Source organism: Amblyomma mixtum, chromosome 3 (assembly GCF_055824585.1).
Source record: "Amblyomma mixtum isolate Tamu chromosome 3, ASM5582458v1, whole genome shotgun sequence".
Lineage (NCBI taxonomy): Eukaryota > Metazoa > Arthropoda > Arachnida > Ixodida > Ixodidae > Amblyomma > Amblyomma mixtum.
In genome coordinates this window covers 45,681,440-45,703,819 of record NC_143014.1, presented here as the reverse complement: position 1 = coordinate 45,703,819, position 22,380 = coordinate 45,681,440, and the positions used below count along the sequence as shown (strand labels likewise).

Genomic DNA, 22,380 nt, shown 5'->3' with positions numbered 1-22,380 from the left:
TCGCATACCAGCAGTGATCGCGTACTGTAACAATCAGCATTCTCTTGGGGCCTGCGATGGTTGCGTTTATCGAGAGGCTGAGGGCGATAAGGCTTGCTGTCCCAACAAAGCAGCCACTGAACTCTCTGGCGGGCGTAGTTTTGACGGAAGCAGCAGCAGCACGCCGCTGTTTTCTCGTTCTTATCAGAGAACCGCCAGTTTAAAACTGCATTGTTTAAGCGTCAGCCATTATACGACGCCAACCTGCAAGGAAGCCCGAGTGCATAATTCAGAGCCCGTATTCGTTGCTTCGTTGTTTTTACTATTACTTCAACGTTCAAGCCAAGCTATCTCCTGACACCGCCAATGCCGTAAATGCCTATGACTTCGTACATGTCTAGCGGTGCCATTTTTTAATGCTTGCCTAATAGCTTGTTTTGCTTTAAACTTCCTGGTCCATGTCATAGCCGCGGCTTGTTTCACAGAAACAGCATTCTTCAGTGCGTAGATTGAGTGAGAACTCGTGGCCGAAATAGATCCAGGAGAGCGTGGCCTCGGTGCGAGTCAACGATACCACTTATGGGGCTCTGAAGCACCTTCCGAGGAGAACACAACTCGCTCATTCACCGCATTGTACCATTGAGATATTGCCCGCCAAAAATAACACAGGAGTAACCTACATAAATGCTATTTTGTCTCTGGATCTGTTCGCACGTCCTGGGCTTCATGGTCGATGAACCACACCTAGCTCACTGATACTGCGGTGCAATCGAGGAGTTCGATGACATTGCGCGGTTCCATGTGCGGAATCTACTGCGCCGTAGAAGTACGTGTTTCGTTGAAGGACCCTCGATGATGTCGTCGCTCAGGTATCGTGCAGTCACCTTCTGATTGAATGAAAACCAACGTTTATGTGTTCACATTGTGACTGCTGGGAACGCGCCAATCCTGGTTTCCAAGCAGTGCGAATGTACCGCGGTCATCTGATCCAAGCACTCGTATATGCCCGTGTGACTGGAGGAGGGGGGGGGGGGGGGGGTTTATAGTTATTGCTGCTGTTTTATTTCGCGCGACTGCGAGGAATCTCCGAAAGTTTTTTTTTTTCGGCTTCTCCTTCCGCTCTTTTGGAAAGAGCTGAACATATCCAACATTCTTGGACAAAAATTTTGAATGTTTAAAAACTGCAAGGTACTATTGTGGAAATATTGAAGGTAATGGCCCATTATTCCGATGTGAAGCAAAATGTTTCTTTTAAGGTGTTTCCATTACGCGCATCGAGCTATTAAGACTGCCACAGAAAACAAATGGGGAACGCTTTTGACTAGAGCAAAAAAGTTAATAGCAACAAAAATGAAAGCCTGCACACGGGAGATCTGCGGATATATTGATTGTTACAGTGAAATCTTCCAATATATGAAAAAGATTGTGTTCATAGACTGTTTCCCGTTCAAAAATGCTCTTGTACAGGATTGTTGGGTATGCGACAAAAAGGAACAAGATTAAAGCCGTATGACTTACCGCGGCGTTCGCGTTACAGTTAATCACTCTCAGGTACGAAACATCTTCAAACTGCTAGGCCACGTACTGGAAGGCTTCTTCTGAGCAGTCATCCAAGTCCTCGCGTGAGCATAATAAGAGCAGTTGGGATATGCGTTTGCGGCGCAGTTTGGGCTCGAATATATCTAACCTCTAACGAGCAACGTCAAGGTCGCACCGTTACAAAGGCATCAGCACGGAGTCGTTCTTCATGACAAAACGTCTCTTGCTATTGCTGTCATTTGCAGTAGTTACCGGGTGTTTCAGCTAAGATGCTCTGCAATTTTTAAACATAGGATTTTTGAGTTGGAAGAGCGCTTTTACAGCTTGAGCTGTTATACGCAGCCCTATACTCTAGCCGTTGCGTGGATGAAGCCCGTCCAAGGTCACCGGTCAAAGCGGCCTGGGAATAAAAGTGAGATAATGAATGGAGGGGCAGTGGTGACAGAAAGAAGGGAAGTAGGGGGGATAAAATGAAGGGAGGGTGTTGCAGACAGAGATATTGAATACAGAGATAAACGCAGCGATGTCGCCTGCCACTCGCTATCGGCCACATGAGCCAATCCGATCGGCTCTCTGTTTCTCCTTTCGAGTGGCCGCAGCTCGGAGGCTGAGTACTCAACGAGAGGGAGCTCAGCCAATATTCCCCCTGTGGGCGGATGGAGAAACAAAATAAAGCGAAAAACCAGCGCGCGCGGATGGCGCAGCAGCTGCCCTTCTATTACCGTTTTATTAGACCTCTCAAGATAAAGAATACATAAATGAAAGATAGAGGGAGCGTGGAGCAGCAGCGCGTTGCCGGGCTTAGCACCAATGAAAAAGGAATGAAGAGGACGCTGATCGCGCTCGTGCTCGGGAGGCTGGCCGTCGACAAGACCCAGCTGCACTCGCCGCCGAGCGAGAAGACGATCGGACCAGCCCTGGGAACGGATATGGTGCCGGCGCGTAAAGGGAAAATTTTCAACTTCCGGAACTGCGGTCTCGAACGAGGTTCGGGCTAGGAGGGCCGCGCTTGAGCTGGAGCGTAGGAAGAGTCAGCGCGAAGCAGCGGCCGCGTCCACCGCCTAGCCACCGTCTCACGCCGATCAAACTAGGCCGTTGCCTAGTTCAGCCAATTTTTACGGCGAAAGCCTTTAATGTCTCATCGTTGTAAGCAGCAGTTGTCGGCAGAAATGTCACGCTTTTCAATTGGTCGAAACGGTCGTGACGTCACAGTGCGCGAATTTCAAACGGGGCCAATTGTACTTTGGCTAGTAACCGTGCAACCAATTGAAGGGATCGTATAGTGATGCTCCAAGGAAGTGGGACTGAGCTTAGTTAATTGCTTAATTACACAATTAGCCTAATTAAGTTGTCTAGTCATGTCATATAATTAAATAAAAACGAGTAGGAAATTGGTCGAGCTCGGGAATCGAACCCCGGTCTTCGTCGTGCGAGACGAGCATGCTATCCACTCCGCCATGCCAGCTCGATGGTTTGGAATGAACAAAGGCGCGTCTAGTGAATACGGTCTCTTCGCTCACTCTCATCCTCCTCCCTTCCCTTCCGGTGAGGTTTAGGTGTCCACCGAGATATGAGAGACAGATACATTTCCTTTCCTCAAAAACCGATTTACCGACGAGCGAGGCGTAGAACCAAATGGGCGATGGCGTTCTATGGACTCCCTGGCAGCGTTGCAAGATGCTGTCGCGTTCCACTCTTAGAGGCGAAGCTTAACACCTTAACCACACATCAGTGACCACACTTTAGGTCAAAAAAGTGCCCCCCCTGAATTTTGACGGGTGTCCACCTATGTCAGACAGTTACTGCGTGATTTCCTTTCCACAAATACAATTTTCATTTTCTTCATTACGGGCCCTCTTTGTCTTCTTTCCCACCCACTTCCTCCCTTCCTATAGGGTGCGGTTCAGGTGTCCACTGAGATGACAGAGAATTACAGCGCCATTTCCTTTCCTCAAAAAGCGTTGCGTTCAAAGGGCAAGGCATCGCGCCGAATGGGTGGTGGCGTTTCGTGGACTCCCTGGCAGCGCAACAACACGCTGTCACGTTCCACTGCTAAAGGCGAACCTTAAGCGTCATTAATTAGCAGTTAATTAGTATTCAGGCAGTAATCAGTAATTAACCATTAATTAGTGATTTGTCATCACTTAGTAATTAGTACACAATTATATGTGACGCCACCAGTGCCACAGAAGCAGCGAAAGTGGTGCGGAAAGCGCTTTCGCCTATACGCACTTTAGACAGTCAAAGTGCCCCCTGAATTTTTTTTTCGCCATAGCGTTGTCTGCGGTGTAGCGCATCAGAATACAGCTGAGATCTAATATGAAATAGTAAACTATTTAACTATTGCTGATAGGTCTACATATTTATTGGGAGGCGTGTAGCCCACCGGAAGTAATATTCATATCAGTTTTGAGAATTTTGAAAGCGCAATAATCCTCGGCGCTGTGGTCGAACAAATTCTGGCTACACTGCGCCAAAATGCATGCGCTTTCGAAAACCTTGCATGTAAAGCAACCTCTCCAGTGCACGTAAGTCATCGAAATAGACAAAATTTGTTAGGCCACACCGCTGAAGGCAACTGAGTTTTCTAAGTTAAAAAAACTGGTATGTATATTACTTACGGTGGGCTATACACGTCTTTGAATAAATAAGGAGATGAAGAGGAATAGTTAAAGAGTTAGCTCTTCAGTATTAGTTAACCAGGACAATAGTTAGCACGTCACCGCTGTATTCTGACGCACTACACCGCTAACAGTCCTATGCCGATAAAAGCGCTCTTCTAACTCAAAAATCCTATTTTACAAAAAATGCCGATCGTTGTGGTGAAACACCCGACACTGGCAATATTGATCAATACGTCATATAGGTCGACACCCTAACTTCGGACTTCGGGAACAGGAGAAGGTCGACCGACGGCGGATCCGATCCGCCAACGTCAAATGTAGGCGACCAGAACAGCACACATGTCGGAGTTGCGGCGGCGCCGTGAGAAACTCATCACCGCACGCTTCGTTTTGTATCCAAGCCAAAAAGACGCCAAGACGGGCACAAAATTACTTGTCCTCTAGAGCATTCCCCGATGGGTATTGACTTTATTGGAATGGTGTAAATAATTCAATAATTTATTCCCGCCCGGGGCGAGGGCGCCATGGAATATATATATATATATATATATATATATATATATATATATATATATATATATATATATATATATATATATATATATATATGGGCGTGTTCAGATAAGAACGGTAATCGAGGTCCCATGACCATTTTTTGTTTTCAATGAAATTTTTATATATGATGAGCAAATGTGTCCACACAAAGGAATGAACCTTAGTTTTGCAAGAAGCTTCGTAGTTTTCTCGGAAAAAAATCGCACGTCACAAGAGGTGGAGAATGTCGTTTTTGGCACTTCGCAAAGTTGCAAGTTTGAAGCCTCATTCCATGCACAAAAAATTTTTTCCGCGCATCATCATTTTTTCAGAACCTCTTTACACCTTGTACAATGCGAGAAAATAAAAATTGTTTGCTTGCTCTTTCAACCTTCTGAGTAAAAAAATTGCAAACTTCGCTTCTGGAGCTATGCGGTGCAAAAAAGGCACTTTTCAGGGCAGCCTTAGGGCAAGATGCCTAAAGATCTTCCCACTGAATATATTTCTCAGTATTTTTCAGCTGTTTTTACTCACCTCAGGCAAGTTCTGCTGCTCTAGACTTGGCAGATAGTTTTCAGTACGGTCTCAAAATTGGCCGAAGTTCAAAAACGCCAAAAAAGTGACAACTTTGACTTGGGTTTAAAAAAAAAACACCATGATCGAATTTTCTTAAAATTTGCCTGAATAATCCTCAATACATGATAATTTTAAGGCACTAGAAAAGTGTTGCATTATATTGTTTTAAAATACAAAATAAACACATAACTGAGTTCATGTTTTTGTTATATAGAATTGCTTATTACTGCCTCTTAGAAATAGTAGCTGCCAGAAATTTGATTTAGCACTCATTGAACGTGGTTACATTTTATTTACCCCAATATCTGAACCATTCTCAATGCTTACACAGCTTCTATTCGCTTGTTAGCGGCGCTCTTAATGCATGAAAATGAGAATAAATTCGCTATTTTGCCTGATGTCGTAAGAATTGCCTGGTAGCGGTCAAACGTTGTTTGTATTTTCTAATTTATTCTTCGTACGGTCTATTGGTATATATAATCGATTCATGAAAGATATTAGATCATTTCTCGGTTCTTAGAAAAATTTTTGTATATAAAAGTTAATATTAATGCGCTTCTGAAGTCGGCGCTTTCGAACCTGCGTCTATTTACCTCTGTGTTCAATGGTTCTAGAAGGCACTGTCAGGAGGAGACAAAACGTCGTCTCCTGAGGGGAACGATTTATCTGCAAAGTATTTAATCAAGGGGAGTTTTAATCCGGAGGCAATTTAAAAATGGGATGCCGCTTCATGTGCACATTGCAATTCAGAAAATCGTAACAAGAAATAAACGGCGGCAGTTGATTTCGGTTTTGCGCACAGTATATTGTCCAGCACGAAGCACTAACCAGATCACAGCGTCTTCCATTCCGAAGCAGCGGTGGAGGCCACGTAGGATGCACTGCCTTCAGTTGACTGAAACAACTTCCACAGGTGGAGCGTCTGAACTCCAGGCACTTTCTTTGCCAGTTTCCATTGTTCCTTCTTCACTTCACGAAAGTCTGCAAGCTCCCTCTGTGGCAGCTCCAGAATGGTGATGCTCTTTAGTGTTTCTTGAATTACGTCTACGAAGACTCCGGCTCTGTGTATGGCCTCACTTGCAGGCTTCCGCAAGTTGTGGTTTGATGCTCAATGTTTCACTAGCCCACCAACGCCGTCGCAAGCATTTTTGCAGTGTCCAGAGGCCGAAAACATCAATATCGTCCGTTGACATTCACTGCGCTGCCCCTCATGAAACTGGTATTTATTCCTGAAGTGAGCGGGAGCCCCGTCGCTCAAATATATTATCTTGGTGTAGATTGGTGCGTTTTCTTCGAGATGTGCTTTGACTCTCGACAGAGCCAAGCATGCATGAGCGGAATCATGAGACATATCGTCGAAATTAACGGCGTAGTTAAGAGTCGATTTTCTTGACATGACAACGCAGGTAAACACGGTTACCTGCTTTTTCTGCCAATGGTACGCTTGTACTGAGTCTGAAAGCACAACTGTTCATTTTCTGGCGAAATCAAAATGTAAAACAATTGCACCTCTCTTGCAGCCGTGTGTTTTTTCATGTATTGCTCTTGCTTGCACAGATATAATATAGTTATAGGGAATGCATTTCATGGCCACTCTTAGAAATTCTCTCTTAAACGATGAAGCGGTCAGTTTCTTTTAACTAGCTCACCGTATTCCCATATAGCAATCAGCACCTCAACCTCGCTGCTCATTTAAAAATTTTCCGAAATGAAAATGCCATCATGTGGATAATGGCACAATTCCAGAGGAAACATGACGCAGCATACCACCATTGAGCTTCGAACCACAACTTGCGGAAGCCTGCAAGTGAGGCCATACACAGAGCCGGAGTCTTCGTAGACGTAATTCAAGAAACACTAAAGAACATCACCATTCTGGAGCTGCCACAGAGGGAGCTTGCAGACTTTCGTGAAGTGAAGAAGGAACAATGGAAACTGGCAAAGAAAGTGCCTGGAGTTCAGACGCTCCACCTGTGGAAGTTGTTTCAGTCAACTGAAGGCAGTGCATCCTACGTGGCCTCCACCGCTGCTTCGGAATGGAAGACGCTGTGATCTGGTTAGTGCTTCGTGCTGGACAATATACTGTGCGCAAAACCGAAATCAACTGCCGCCGTTTATTTCTTGTTACGATTTTCTGAATTGCAATGTGCACATGAAGCGGCATCCCATTTTTAAATTGCCTCCGGATTAAAACTCCCCTTGATTAAATACTTTGCAGATAAATCGTTCCCCTAAGGAGACGACGTTTTTTCTGTCTCCTCCTGACAGTGCCTTGTAGAACCATTGAACACAGAGGTAAATAGACGCAGGTTCGAAAGCGCCGACTTCAGAAACGCATTAATATTAACTTTTATATACAAACATTTTTCTAAGAACCGAGAAATGATCTAATATCTTTGATGAATCGATTATATATACCAATAGACCGTACGAAGAATAAATTAGAAAATACAAACAACGTTTGACCGCCACCAGCCAATTCTTACATCAGGCAAAATAGCGAATTTATTCTCATTTTCACGCATTAAGAGCGCCGCTAACAAGCGAATAGAAGCTCTGTAAGCATTGAGAATGGTTCGGATATTGGGGTAAATAAAATGTAACCACGTTCAATGAGTGCTAAATCAAATTTCTGGCAGCTACTATTTCTAAGAGGCAGTAATAAGCAATTCTATATAACAAAAACATGAACTCAGTTATGTGTTTATTTTTGTATTTTAAAACAATATAATGCAACACTTTTCTAGTGCCTTAAAATTATCATGTATTGAGGATTATTCAGGCAAATTTTAAGAAAATTCGATGATGGTGTTTTTTTTTAAACCCAAGTCAAAGTTGTCACTTTTTTGGCGTTTTTGAACTTCGGCCAATTTTGAGACCGTACTGAAAACTATCTGCCAAGTCTAGAGCAACAGAGCTTGCCTGAGGTGAGTAAAAACAGCTGAAAAATACTGAGAAATATATTCAGTGGGAAGATCTTTAGGCATCTTGCCCTAAGGCTGCCCTGAAAAGTGCCTTTTTTGCACCGCATAGCTCCTGAAGCGAATTTCGCAATTGTTTTATTCGGAAGGTTGAAAGAGCAAGCAAACAATTTTTATTTTCTCGCATTGTACAAGTTGTAAAGAGGTTCTGAAAAAATGATGATGCGCGGAAAAAATTTTTTGTGCATGGAATGAGGCTTCAAACTTGCAACTTTGCCTAGTGCCAAAAACGACATTCTCCACCTCTTGTGACATGCGATTTTTTTCCGAGAAAACTACGAAGCTTCTTGCAAAACTAAGGTTCATTCCTTTGTGTGGACACATTTGCCCATCTTATATAAAAATTTCATGGAAAACAAAAAATGGTCATGGGACCTCGATTACCGTTCTTATCTGAACACGCCCATATATATATATATATATATATATTTATTTATTTATTTATTTATTGGAAATACCTGCAGCGCCCGAAGGCATTATTGCAGGGGGGATGAGGATACATAACAGAAGAATGGTTTGGTTTGGTTTATGGGGTTTAACGTCCCAAAGCGACTGAGGCTATGAGAGACGCCGTAGTGGAGGGCTCCGGAAATTTCGACCACCTGGGGTTCTTTAACGTGCACTGACATCGCACAGTACACGGGCCTCTAGAATTTCTCCTCCAAAGAAATTCTAGCCGCCGCGGCCGGGATCGAACCCGCGTCTTTTGGGTCAGCAGCCGAGCACCATAGCCGCTGAGCCACCGCGGCGGCTAACAGAAGAATAGGCCAGAAAAAAAAAAAAAAAAAAAAAAAAGAGGAAGAGAAAAAAAGCAATACAACAAGGCATGACACAGCAAGTACAAAATGAATGAAATATGACACAACAAAAAGACATGACGAAAAAAAAAAAAAAAGCCAACTGCGCACTCATACATCCGACAGCAACGCGCGGAACATAGACTCTGAACGGCACTCAACAATTTCATGGGGCAGGCGATTCCAGTCATGAATGGTAGATGGGAAAAATGCGTTTTGATAGGTGTTAGTTTTGCATTTAATTTCTCTAATCTTCCACCCATGGTCAAGTCTGTTTGACCTGAAATGCGGTGGAAGCAAATAATTTTCTTTATCTATTTTTATTTTTCGGTGAAAGATTTTATACAGCATTTCTAACCGGGAGTTGGTACGGCGTTTCCGTAACAGCTCCCATCCCAGCGTTTGTTTAATGTTAGTAACACTACTGTTAAAATCATAATTACTTGAGACAAACCGAGCGGCAAAGTTCTGAACACGCTCAAGCATGTCTGTTAAATTTAAAGTAGGGGGGTGCCAAACAACACAAGCGTACTCTAATATTAGCCGAATATAGGTGAAATAAAGAAGCTCTTTAACTTTTAGTGGTGCCATTTTAAAATTTCTTCTTAGAAAATTTAGCATGTCATAAGCTTTAGCAGAAACGTGCTCGACGTGCTCATTCCAGGTGAGATTAGACGAAAAGTAAACGCCGAGGTATTTATAGTTAGTAACTCTGGAAAGTCGGGTAGAATCTAGTTTGTATTCAGCCAAGAAAGGGTGATGCTTGCGCGTGAAAGAAATAAACTGACATTTTATTGGGTTCAGAAACATCTGCCACTTCAAACACCATTGTTGTATGCGGTCCAAGTTGCACTGCAGGTGACAAGAATCTGAAGAACTGTTAATAACATGGTAGATAACACAATCGTCAGCATATAAACGTATTTTACAGGTCATATATTTAGAAATGTCATTAATATAAACTAGAAACAGCAGAGGTCCTAAAACAGTCCCCTGCGGTACCCCCGAAGATACAGGAACATAATCAGACTGGGACCCATTAATCAATACACGTTGTTTGCGTCCCTGCAAGTAACATTGAAGCCAGTTTAGAAGGGAAGTTGGAATCTTGATCAAAGATAATTTATACAGTAGTAAATCATGAGGTACCAAATCAAACGCTTTCTTGAAATCTAAAAAAAAATGCAATCCGTTTGTAGACCCTTAGACCCTTAGTAGACCCTATATAGTTAGGGCATAAAACCCCAACTGTCTTTCTTACAATATATATATACCGGGTGTCCCAGCTAAATGTAACCAAACTTTTTAAAAAGGCGAAGTGTCCTAGTCCAGTGAAACCAGCTGAGGGTTGTTCATAGTCGCGTGGCCTAGTCTTGAGTATTTTATCGTTCTCCAAAGTTAATTAATTAGTTAAGTTTAATTAGCTAACTTTGTAATTATTAACTTCAGGAAGAAAGTGTCAAAGGAAAAGTTTTAGATCGCCTCGAAAAGCCGCTAGAAGTGCTGTTTCCGTCAAGTTACGATTTACGTAGCTTCATTTATTGGCCTTCAAAGAAAGTTGTCACGTGACCAGCTGCTCGCTCACTTCTCTGCCCCAATGTGCACCCAAAGTCTCATCGAAGAGAGGACTTCAGAAAAAACAGATTTTATTCTTTAAGGCGCGACTTGGGACGTTGAAGTGGCACAGCTGTCATGTGGAAGGTTTTTCTTATTGTGCGAGTTGTGGTTAAAGGCCGGTAAAAAAAACTACTTTACGTAAATATTACTTTGCTACAAATGTCTCAGTAAACTGTTTATCAAAGCGATCTGCAACTTTTCCATTGACACTTTGTTCCTCAAGTCAATAATTAAAAAGTTAGCTAATTAAGCTTAACTAATTAGTCAACCTTGAGGAACCAAAAAAATACTGCAGACTAGGTCACGCGACTCTAAACAATCCTCATTTGGTTTCAGACGGCTTGGGCAGCCCATGTTTTTTAAAAGCTTGGCTACATTTAGCTGGGACACCCGGTATATATATGGGCGTGTTCAGATAAGAACGGTAATCGAGGTCCCATGACCATTTTTTGTTTTCAATGAAAATTTTATATATGGTGGGCAAATGTGTCCACACAAAGGAATGAACCTTAGTTTTGCAAGAAGCTTCGTAGTTTACTCGGAAAAAAATCGCATGTCACAAGAGGTGGAGAATGTCGTTTTTGGCACTTCGCAATGTTGCAAGTTTGAAGCCTCATTCCATGCACAAAAAAATTTTTTCGCGCATCAGCATTTTTTCAGAACTTCTTTACAACTTGTAAAATTCGAGAAAATAAAAAAATGTTTTCTTGCTCTTGAAATCTTCTGAGTAAAAAAAATGCAAACTTTGCTTCTGGAGCTATGCGGTGCAAAAAACGCACTTTTCAGGGCAGCCTTAGGCCAAGATGCCTAAAGATCTCCCCACTGAATATTTTTCTCAGTATTTTTCAGCTGTTTTTACTTACCTCAAGCAAGTTCTGTTGCTCTAGACTTGACAGATAGTTTTCAGTACAGTCTCAAAATTGGCCGAAGTTCAAAAACGCCAAAAAAGTGACAACTTTGACTTGGGTTTAAAAAAAAACATCATCATCGAATTTTGTTAAAATTTTCCTGAATAATCCTCAATACATGATAACTTTAAGGCACTAGAAAAGTGTTGCATTATATTCTTTTAAAATACAAAAATAAACACAAAACTGAGTTCATGTTTTTGTTATATAGAATTGCTTATTACTGCCTCTTAGAAATAGTGGCTGTCAGAAATTTGATTTAGCACTCATTGAACGTGGTTAAATTTTATTTACCCCAATATCCGAACCATTCTCAATGCTTATAGAGCTTCTATTCGCTTGTTAGCGGCGCTCTTAATGCGTGAAAATGGGAATAAATTCGCTAGTTTGCCTGATGTCATAAGAATTGGCTGGTGGCGGTCAAACGTTGTTTGTATTCTCTAATTTATTCGTCGTACGGTCTATTCCTTAAAGATATTAGATCATTTCTTGGTTCTTAGAAAAATTTTTATATATAAAAGTTAATATTAATGCGTTCCTCAATTCGACGTTTTCGGACCTGCCTCTATTTACCTCTGTGTTCAATGGTTCTACAAGGCACTGTCAGGAGACAAAACGTCGTCTCTTGAGGGGAAAGATTTATCTGCAGGGTTTTTAATCATGGGGAGTTTTAATCGGGAGGCAATTTAAAAATTTCATGCCGCTTCATGTGCACATTGCAATTCAGAAAATCGTAACAAGAAATGAACGGCGGCAGTTGATTTCGGTTTTGCGCACAGTAAATTGTCCACCACGAAGCACTAACCAGATCACAGTCCCTTCCATTCAGAAGCAGCGGTGGAGGCCACGTAGGATGCACTTCCTTCAGTTGACTGAACCTACTTCCACAGGTGGAGCGTCTGAACTCCAGGCACTTTCTTTGCCATTTTCCATTGTTCCTTCTTCACTTCGCGAAAGTCTGCAAGCTCCCTCTGTGGCAGCTCCAGAATGGTGATGTTCTTTAGTGTTTCTTGAATTGCGTCTACGAAGCCTCTGGCTGTGTGTATGGCCTCACTTACAGGCTTCCGCAAGTTGTGTTGTGATGCTTGATGGTGTGATGCTGCGTCATGTTTCCTCAGGAATTGTGCCACTATCCACATGATGCCATTTTCACTTTGGAAACTTTTGAAATGAGCAGCGAGGATGAGGTGTTGATTGCTACATGTGAATACGGCGAGCTAGTTAAAAAAACTCTGACCGCTTCATCGTTTATTAGAGAATTTCAAAGAGTGGCCATGAAATGCATTCCCTACAACTATATTATATCTGTGCACGCAAGAGCAATACACGAAAAAACGCACAGCTGCAAGAGAGGTGCAATTGTTTTACATTTTGATTTTGCCAAAAAATGAACAGTTGTGCTTCCAGACTGAGTACAAGCGTACTATTGGCAGAAAAAGCAGGTAACCGTGTTTACCTGCGTTGTCATGACAAGAAAATCGACTGGTAACTACGCCGTTAATTTCGACGGTATGTCTCATGATTCCGCTCATGCATGCTTGGCTCTGTCGAAAATCAAAGCACATCTCGAAGAAAACGCGCCAATCTACACCAAGATAATATATTTGAGCGACGGGGCTCCCGCTCACTTCAGGAATAAATACCAGTTTCATGAGCTGCAGTGCAGTGAATGTCAACGGACGATATTGATGTTTTCGGCCTCTGGACACTGCAAAAATGCTTGCGACGGCGTTGGTGGGCTAGTGAAACATTGAGCATCAAACCACAGATTGCAGAAGCCTGCCAATGAGGCCATACACAGAGCCGGAGGCTTCGTAGACGCAATTCAAGAAACACTACAGAACATCACCATTCTGGAGCTGCCACAGAGGGAGCTTGCAGACTTTCGCGAAGTGAAGAAGGAACAATGGAAAATGGCAAAGAAAGTGCCTGGAGTTCAGACGCTCCACCTGTGGAAGTAGGTTCAGTCAACTGAAGGAAGTGCATCCTACGTGGCCTCCACCGCTGCTTCTGAATGGAAGGGACTGTGATCTGGTTAGTGCTTCGTGCTGGACAATTTACGGTGCGCAAAACCGAAATCAACTGCCGCCGTTCATTTCTTGTTACGATTTTCTGAATTGCAATGTGCACATGAAGCGGCATGAAATTTTTAAATTGCCTCCCGATTAAAACTCCCCATGATTAAAAACCCTGCAGATAAATCGTTCCCCTCAAGAGACGACGTTTTGTCTCCTGACAGTGCCTTGTAGAACCATTGAACACAGAGGTAAATAGAGGCAGGTTCGAAAACGCCGAATTGAGGAAGGCATTAATATTAACTTTTATATATAAAAATTTTTCTAAGAACCAAGAAATGATCGAATATCTTTAAGGAATCGATTATATATACCAATAGACCGTACGACGAATAAATTAGAGAATACAAACAACGTTTGACCGCCACCAGCCAATTCTTATGACATCAGGCAAAATAGCGAATTTATTCCCATTTTCACGCATTAAGAGCGCCGCTAACAAGCGAATAGAAGCTCTATAAGCATTGAGAATGGTTCGGATATTGGGGTAAATAAAATTTAACCACGTTCAATGAGTGCTAAATCAAATTTCTGACAGCCACTATTTCTAAGAGGCAGTAATAAGCAATTCTATATAACAAAAACATGAACTCAGTTTTGTGTTTATTTTTGTATTTTAAAAGAATATAATGCAACACTTTTCTAGTGCCTTAAAGTTATCATGTAATGAGGATTATTCAGGCAAATTTTAACAAAATTCGATGATGATGTTTTTTTTTAAACCCAAGTCAAAGTTGTCACTTTTTTGGCGTTTTTGAACTTCGGCCAATTTTGAGACTGTACTGAAAACTATCTGTCAAGTCTAGAGCAACAGAACTTGCTTGAGGTAAGTAAAAACAGCTGAAAAATACTGAGAAAAATATTCAGTGGGGAGATCTTTAGGCATCTTGGCCTAAGGCTGCCCTGAAAAGTGCGTTTTTTGCACCGCATAGCTCCAGAAGCAAAGTTTGCATTTTTTTTACTCGGAAGATTTCAAAAGCAAGAAAACATTTTTTATTTTCTCGAATTGTACAAGTTGTAAAGAAGTTCTGAAAAAATGCTGATGCGCGGAAAAAATTTTTTGTGCATGGAATGAGGCTTCAAACTTGCAACATTGCGAAGTGCCAAAAACGACATTCTCCACCTCTTGTGACATGCGATTTTTTTCCGAGTAAACTACGAAGCTTCTTGCAAAACTAAGGTTCATTCCTTTGTGTGGACACATTTGCCCACCATATATAAAAATTTCATTGAAAACAAAAAATGGTCATGGGACCTCGATTACCGTTCTTATCTGAACACGCCCATATATATATATATATATATATATATATATATATATATATATATATAAACCTAATTCGGTTGACACACGGTAGAAGAACAACAACTTTATTCTAACGTTTCGACCAGGGTCTGGCCTTCGTCAGAGTGATGGGGTACAGGCAAAAGACACAGTTTATAAGGGAATGTACGCGGGGAGGGAACACTCTGATTGGCGCATCGCAGCGGCAAACACCTCAGTATGAATCGCCAGTGAATGATAAATGTAGTCAACAAAGCACAGTCAAAAATTAGTAAATCATCATGGAGGATAACTGCAATCACATTGTGAAAAAAATGTAAATAATAGAAAAATGTTTTGATCGTAGCTCAAATCCACAAGAAAAGGCGAACAACAACAACAACCAAAAATAAATAAATAAATAAATAAAAATAATAATAATAAAATCATCAGGCATGAGAACACAGGTGAATACCACTTTTGATTAAACAACGCCTCTTGTGAAAGGGTATGGTACTAAGATGCGGTGCTGTTTCAGAGATAAGCCGTTTACTAAGAAAGAAAAAGAAAAAGAAAAAAGCGGCGCTAACAGTAAAAAGAGGACGAAAATGATTAGTGTAGATGAAACACGGCATGATACTATAAAGTGTTGCGGTTATGACGACAGACAAATCAGCTTCCCAACATTTTCATTGAGACCACAAGAAACAGTATTAAATTTGTGTATAAAAAATGATTCACGAACTTCGTGTTCATGATGGGTCTTGAAGCCTGATTCCAGTAAAGTTACTTGAATTTTTTCGAAAGGGTGCTTAGTGTTGTTCACATGTTTAGAGATAGGAAGGCTAGGCACTGTCTTGCAATGAGCTTTGTGAGTATACGCGCCGATGTGGCTCTGTGTCTTTGGCGTTAGGCTCCTGATCCCCAAGGTTACGTGTTCGATACCGGTCGCAGTGGTCATATTATAATGAAGCCGATATTAATAAAAACGCCTGTGTGCCTTGCGATGTCAGGACGTTAAACCCCAGAATTCACAATTAGCTTGTTTCCGAAGAACGCGGAAGAAAAGACGCGAGAAATGGACGCCTTCACTTCGTCCCTGTAAAGTTCGGAAGAAGCACCTCATGTCTGCAGCGTCACCGATGTCGTTCGTTAACCGTTTAATGCCAATTCGTGAAGGAATCCAAGAAAAGAAATTATTACCTCCACATTGTGGTAGCCAACGTGCCCTCATTCAGAATTAAATATCGAATATTTTTTAGAGTCGCTAAAATATTAGAAATCAGTACGCCGTTAATTCGAAGCAATGACCATTCGGTCCATTTTGGGCAGCTAATCCGAGTTGTGGGAGAGACCAGCTCGAAGGCTTTGAACCAAATGGAAGGCCCAGGGGGAACACAATTTTTGTTCCAATTTTTGGCTTTCTATTTTTCCCGCACAATTTGTCTGAAAATCAGTGGCCTGGAGTTGTTAAACTATGGCTGGCAGTCGCGCATTCGTGGCCCATTTTTCCTCACACAGCTTCCCTCAAAGGGATGCTAAACGTTTTTATAGGAAAGCGCTTGCTGAGAACACTTTGACATCTAACTTTGTATGCAAGTTCCGTGCAGTAATGAGTACACGGCGCGAGAACGGTACGCCACTGGGCAGTCAAGGTTTAATGGGAGTAACTCTCCACCGCCTTACGCAAAGGTTTGGACTGTTATCGCGTGCAAAAAGCCGCTCCTCTTCGCTGTATTTCCGTTTCTGACATACCAGGTGTATCAGCGAACACTCTCAAAAGTTTTCAAAAATAAGCTTTTGGGGGTGTAAAAATAGGGCTTTTGCGGCATAGTATTTATTACCAGTATTGGCGGACACCAGAAAACCGGTGAATGGTCTTAAGTAGTAAGCTGGTTAACTCAATGTTAATCATTAACTTTTTAAGTACTAGAGTTAGGCGCCTAGTTGCAAGTAGATTTGTAGCCGTCGTTAGTAATAGGCATATGAGCTTTTAGAATTTCGAAAACGCGGTTACCCTCGCCGCTGTGGCTCGACAAAATCTGACTGCATCGTGCGAAAATGCATGCGCTTTCGAAAGCTTGCAGGCAAAGCAACCCCTCCAGTGCTCGTAACTAGCCGAAAAAGTCAAATTTTGTCGAGCCACAGCGCCAAGGGTAATCGCGTTCTCGAAATTGTAAGACTGATACGGCTATTACTAACAACTGGCTACAAACCTCTAATTGCAACTAGGCGCCTAACTATATCAGTTAAAAGTTAATGCTAATGTTGATGTTAATGGTAATGCTATGCCGCAAAAGCCAAATTTTACCCCAAAAAGTCCATTTTTGAAAATTTTGGAAAGTGTACGCTTAAACACCGAGTATACCGAATTTGACTGGTGCTGCCGCTCAATTAATCGACTCCTCAGCGCGTAGGATGACGGTTCGCTGAAGTGCTGCCGATAACGGTCGCCCACATTCGTGAGGCATGACTTGCCGCGTGGCTGACTGGGAGAAGTTTCGTTTTTACGACGAGACCTCTAAAGCGCTCGGTCGGCGTGGTGGGGCTACGTGCTTATCTTGGCATCGGTCTTCTCCGAGAATCTTTCGCCAAATGTTTTTAGGGGAATCCCCCAATGTGGAATTGGTTTTCTAATGAGGGAGTAATTGCTCATTGGCATCCATTCATCGTAGTTTAGGAAAAATTTGTCTTATTCCGGGATTCCAACCCAGGACCACCGCTTCACCGGCGCAGTCGCTCTACCAACTGAGCTAACCGGGACGGATAGCTCTTAAATATAGGGAGGGGGGGGGGGGGGGGGAGGGGGGGGGGGCGTTAAATCTTTTTGTATAAGTTGGCAGCAACTGGCTTAGTTAGTTATGGCTCGAAACTGGTTAGAACGCACTACTTTCCTCAGTAACGCCGTTGTCGTTCTCTCCCTTTTCTGCGTTTGCAGCCTGGTACGCGCCGTGCCTTGGCCGCGTTTCGCGCATTGGTCGGCCCCAAAGTTTTCGAGAGCGCATTGGCATGACTGCGCAGGCAGAGTTCTGAAACGGCTTCGAAGCTCGGTGAGGCTGACAACTATGACCGCCTTTTTGCGACGACGCTCAATTTGTGTTCGCCTCCGAGTGTGCACGTGTATCTGTATTCACGTGTCTCTGAATTCTTGCGGAATTTCTTAGCTTTTGCGGGATTTCATTATCGAGTTTCCGTACAGGACAGCCGCAGTAAGTACGAACAAAGGGTAATTTTCATCTGCCTCTTGATGTGCAAATATTCATGCGGAGGATATCTTGTTTTCCGAGTTTTAATAATGCTTGCACCTGCTTTTCTCTTCTGGGCGTACTTCAAGTATATGGTGCATAATTTAGTGTCGGCCCGAGCCTTTTGCATAAACCACTGGGCTCTTGCGCTTTCTGCTTCAAAGTGGCCGAGCTCTACCACACTGTTTATGCATAATTCTGGCGTCGGGGGGGGGGGGCTTGGTGGCAAGTAGCTGCCTTCCAATCTAGGAGATGTGCAATTTTGAGACTTTCACTCCCAATTTGCAGACTTTCCGACGTCACATGGTTGGAGCCTTGGACACTGTACATTTAATGTTTCTTGCGTAAAGACATTTTTGTTTCATTCGCATTGCCTTTCCGCATTCAGCCAAACTTGATCGCTCATTTTTTTCGCATGCACTGATCAATTTTTAACGATAATATTATTTTGTATTACCCTTCAAGCGCATTGGTATTGCTGCAAATTTAACGAGAAATTGTGTTATCAGGTCAAATAAAGCGTATACCGCCAGTGTTTTCAGGCAGCATGTGCTCGTAGTGATCTTTTTCTTTTGTTTGCACTGCGATCATCATAATCAGCCCAGCTTATGCGTCCACCACAGGGCACAGGCATCTCCCATCGGTCTCCAGTGGGCACTGTCGTGCGCCTGCTGCTGCCATGTGATTCCAGCCAATTATATTATCTCCCCACCCGATTTTCTGCCGCCCCAAATACGTTTCGCTTCCCTTCGAGTCCACTCGGTCAGCCCGCGTGGCTGTGGGGTACCAGTCCCGCGAGTTACGTGCCCCCCCCCCCCCCCCCCCCCCTCCCTCAAGTCAGTTTCCGCTTCTTTATTTCCGCTAGGATATCATTAACGCCAGAGTTTGTTCCCTTATTCATGCTGCTCTCTTTCTATCTCTTCTTAGCCGATGAAAGTTTCTTCATATTTCCCTGTTCTACTGTTTTGGAACGGTAGACATCGCATTAAACAGAAGGCCAACATTTCTAAGTGTCTCTGGCGTATCCTGCGGGTGAAATGGTTGCCACTAAGTGGCAGGTCCCCGTTTTTTCTCTGAAAAGTTCCGTACGGGCCGACGCCGTGGAAATGGGTGAATCCTCTCACCTCACTATGCGACTCCCGTACGCCCAACGCCTACCCACTCAGCCGAAGATCTCAGAAGTGGAGTAATCGATTAGGCAACGAGACATCACTTTCGCTCCGATGCCAGAGAGCCTCGAACTCCCTCTCCCCCTCCTCGTGCTTTCTCAAGTGCTACATTCGCCTTCCCACTTATCCTCTAATGCGATCCACTCCGTTCCTCCTGCTCCCTTGCTCACATGCTGTGTGACGTCATATACTGTGTGGCGTCATATTTTATCAGCATCAACACAGATCCTCTGATCTGTTATGCTTATAACGAGCTATAGCCTGCAAAAACGCAATAATGAAAACTTTCAGTCTCTCTGGACACCAAGATGGGGTGTACGCACTGAATTATTCGGCATTTTTGATAGCTTCCTACTCTGTATAAACTATCGCGTCTCTGCGAGAAACCCATCCTGCGCACTTCTGCTCTTTCGTCGTGTATCAGTCCTCTTTAATCAAGTGCTGTGCTACAGCTTTGGGTGGCTTTCACTTATCGGCGATTTCGCTTGTGATAATGCTATCGCCACCGCATTTGTCACTGAATTCGCTCGTCATCTCATCTTTCCCATAACACTTGGCCGTCGTCCTAGCGTCCCTGCTCGGCAGCATCAACGTGCTCATCTTTCGCGATAGCGGGGTCTGCGCTGCGAAGCTCTTGCTCTTAAGACAGAGATGTCGTTCTTTCCTGATGCATTAACTACAGGAATTTGCACTTGCATCGTGAGTTAGGCGTCCGGGGTGATGCGCTGACAGCCGCGGTGATAAGGTGACACACATTCTCTTCGTAGACCAAGGTTCGACATTATAATCTCAACACAAATTTGAACGCAGTTCTCCGAATGTAATTTTCTCAGAAGGAACAGAAAGCTAGATTAACTGCCCTTCGCGATGCTAAGAGCATTTCTTTCTCGAGGATACTTTCGCTCACGGTTCATGACATATTTTCATACTTGCAATTGAGGCCATTTTTTCGGAGCCTTTGTACCTAACGACACGTCTCCTTTACGCGCCATATTCACGTTTTCTGCAGTAACGAACAGTGCCGATGACCGCAGGTGTATCGTTAATGTGGAGGGTAACAACGCCTTTTGTGGCGGCGTCTATCTCGGTATGGCAGTCGGCCCATCCTTTGCGGCGCTAGTAAATTAGTAAATTGGTTTTTGTGGAAAGGAAATGGTGCAGTATCTGTCTCGCATATCTCGGCGGACACCTGAACCGCGCCGTAAGGGAACGGAGGAGGTGGGATTGAAAGAAGAAAGAGGGAAAGAGGTGCCGCAGTGGAGGTCTCAGGAATAATTTCGACCACCTGGGGATCTTTAACGTGCACTGACATCGCACAGCACACGGGCGCCTCTTGCGTTTCGCCTCCATCGAAACGCGGCCACCGCGGTCGGGTTCGAACCCGGGTACTCCGGCTACCGAGCCGGAGTACCCGGGTTCGAACCCGACCGCGGTGGCCGCGTTTCGATGGAGGCGAAACGCAAGAGGCGCCCGTGTGCTGTGCGATGCCAGTGCACGTTAAGGTCGAAATTATTCCGGAGACCTCCACTGCGGCGCTCCGCTGGCGATTCTGTTCCTCCTTGGTGGGCGCCTCTTCTCCAGCGCGGGTAGCTCCCCTCCTCCACGCCGCGCGCAGTGCGCATCCCCTCCCTATGTTCTCCACTCCGGGTGCAAGTGGGAGGAAAAAACAACAACAAAGGAACGGAAGGCGTGCCGTAACGCACCGCTGGGCGGCACTGCAGACGCTTTTCGCGAGGGAGCCCCGCGAAGCTGCTGAAGTGGCAGCTGTCATGGCCCCCGCGCTATACGCCGACCAGCTCCCGTTCTGTCTCTGGCTACGGCTGGCGGCCTCTGCCTCGCCCGCGTTCGCGTAGTTTCAGCTTTTACATGGACGTCGGCGGAAAAAGGAGCGAATCTAAATGAGACGCGCAATAAATCGTGGGCGCTGACGGTGTAGCTAATACCCACGCTGCCGCTACTAACTCTCCGCGCGTCCCAGCGTGGCGATTCGTAATATAAATCTGTCGGCTGCCGCACCTGCCAGCAAAATTAATTGGACCTGCCGGGCGGACCGCGAGGAGCCGTGTGTTGGGTCTTGACTCGTGCGGCTCCCTTTCGGGCCGCTGTATTTCAGCGGCTTTATCGCATCAACGAAGCGCCGAAAATTCTCCATCTGCAGTCTATTTCGCAGTTTGTAAAACTCTTTGATTGTGACATCAAATGTTTTATCCTTTAAAATTGTTTGCGTTTTGCCCTCTTCGTCAAGCACTTATACTTGCTACTTGTCGCTTCGATGGAGTTTCCGCCTGCGATGCATGCACTACTGCACTTTCTGCTCTCAAATAAGCCACATTAGGCCGGGACATTGTTCTCAATGGAGTGTGAGCAGGCCTCGTGTTCTGTGTGACATTCTTTGCCGCTATGTGCTTTTGCTGACATCGTTTTTTCGCGCTTCCTCTCAGCAGCGCTATATTCGCTGTTCTTTTTAATTCTTTCGGGCCTCACCTAATTTCTTCTCCTTTGTCTGTGATGGGAAGTATTAAATTAGCTACATTAAATTTACTTTTGAGGTTGAAGCTGCCTTAGCAAAGCCTGTACATTCTCGCATACTAAGGTTGTAGCAAAATTAGTCAAGATTTTACAACATTAACAACAGCAGCAGTAACAACAGTACCCTATAACGAAGGTCTAAGCGTCAAACACAACTGCCGTCCTCAGCTGCTCTACATTTCTGCTAATAGTTCAACACTGAGACGATATTTTTCCGTAGTACTTTCTTAATTGGCACTTTTCATCGACAACGAAGTGCTGTCGACGGGGAAGCGCAAGCTGTAAGTACGACGTTGCGTTCCTTTCAAGTAAATGCGCGCAAAAGGAGTGCTGTAAACTGCTGCAATTTCTAACTTTCGTTTTTTTGTCGTTCTGGCACTAAAGGGAATCTCGCATAGTTCCTGAATTGCGCAAGAAAAGCTGTCATTTTGTTTCTGCCAGATTCTCAGTTTTCGCACTCCATGTGCACGGGGTTAGTCCGCTGCCTTTCCTTCTTCAGGCGGCCTTGAATGTATAGGGCCGATGTCCCTGGACACCGGTTTT

At 43.9% G+C, this 22,380-nt stretch overlaps 1 protein-coding gene and 1 pseudogene across 2 annotated transcripts in view; both read left to right on the top strand.

Moving 5' to 3' along the window:
• LOC149350013 (ADP-ribosylhydrolase ARH3-like) overlaps positions 1–22,380 on the top strand; it is a 101,333-nt gene that overhangs the window by 38,627 nt on the left and 40,326 nt on the right. The gene's annotated exons all lie outside the window — the stretch shown is intronic.
• On the top strand, positions 12,661–13,585 carry LOC149350014 (uncharacterized; annotated as a pseudogene).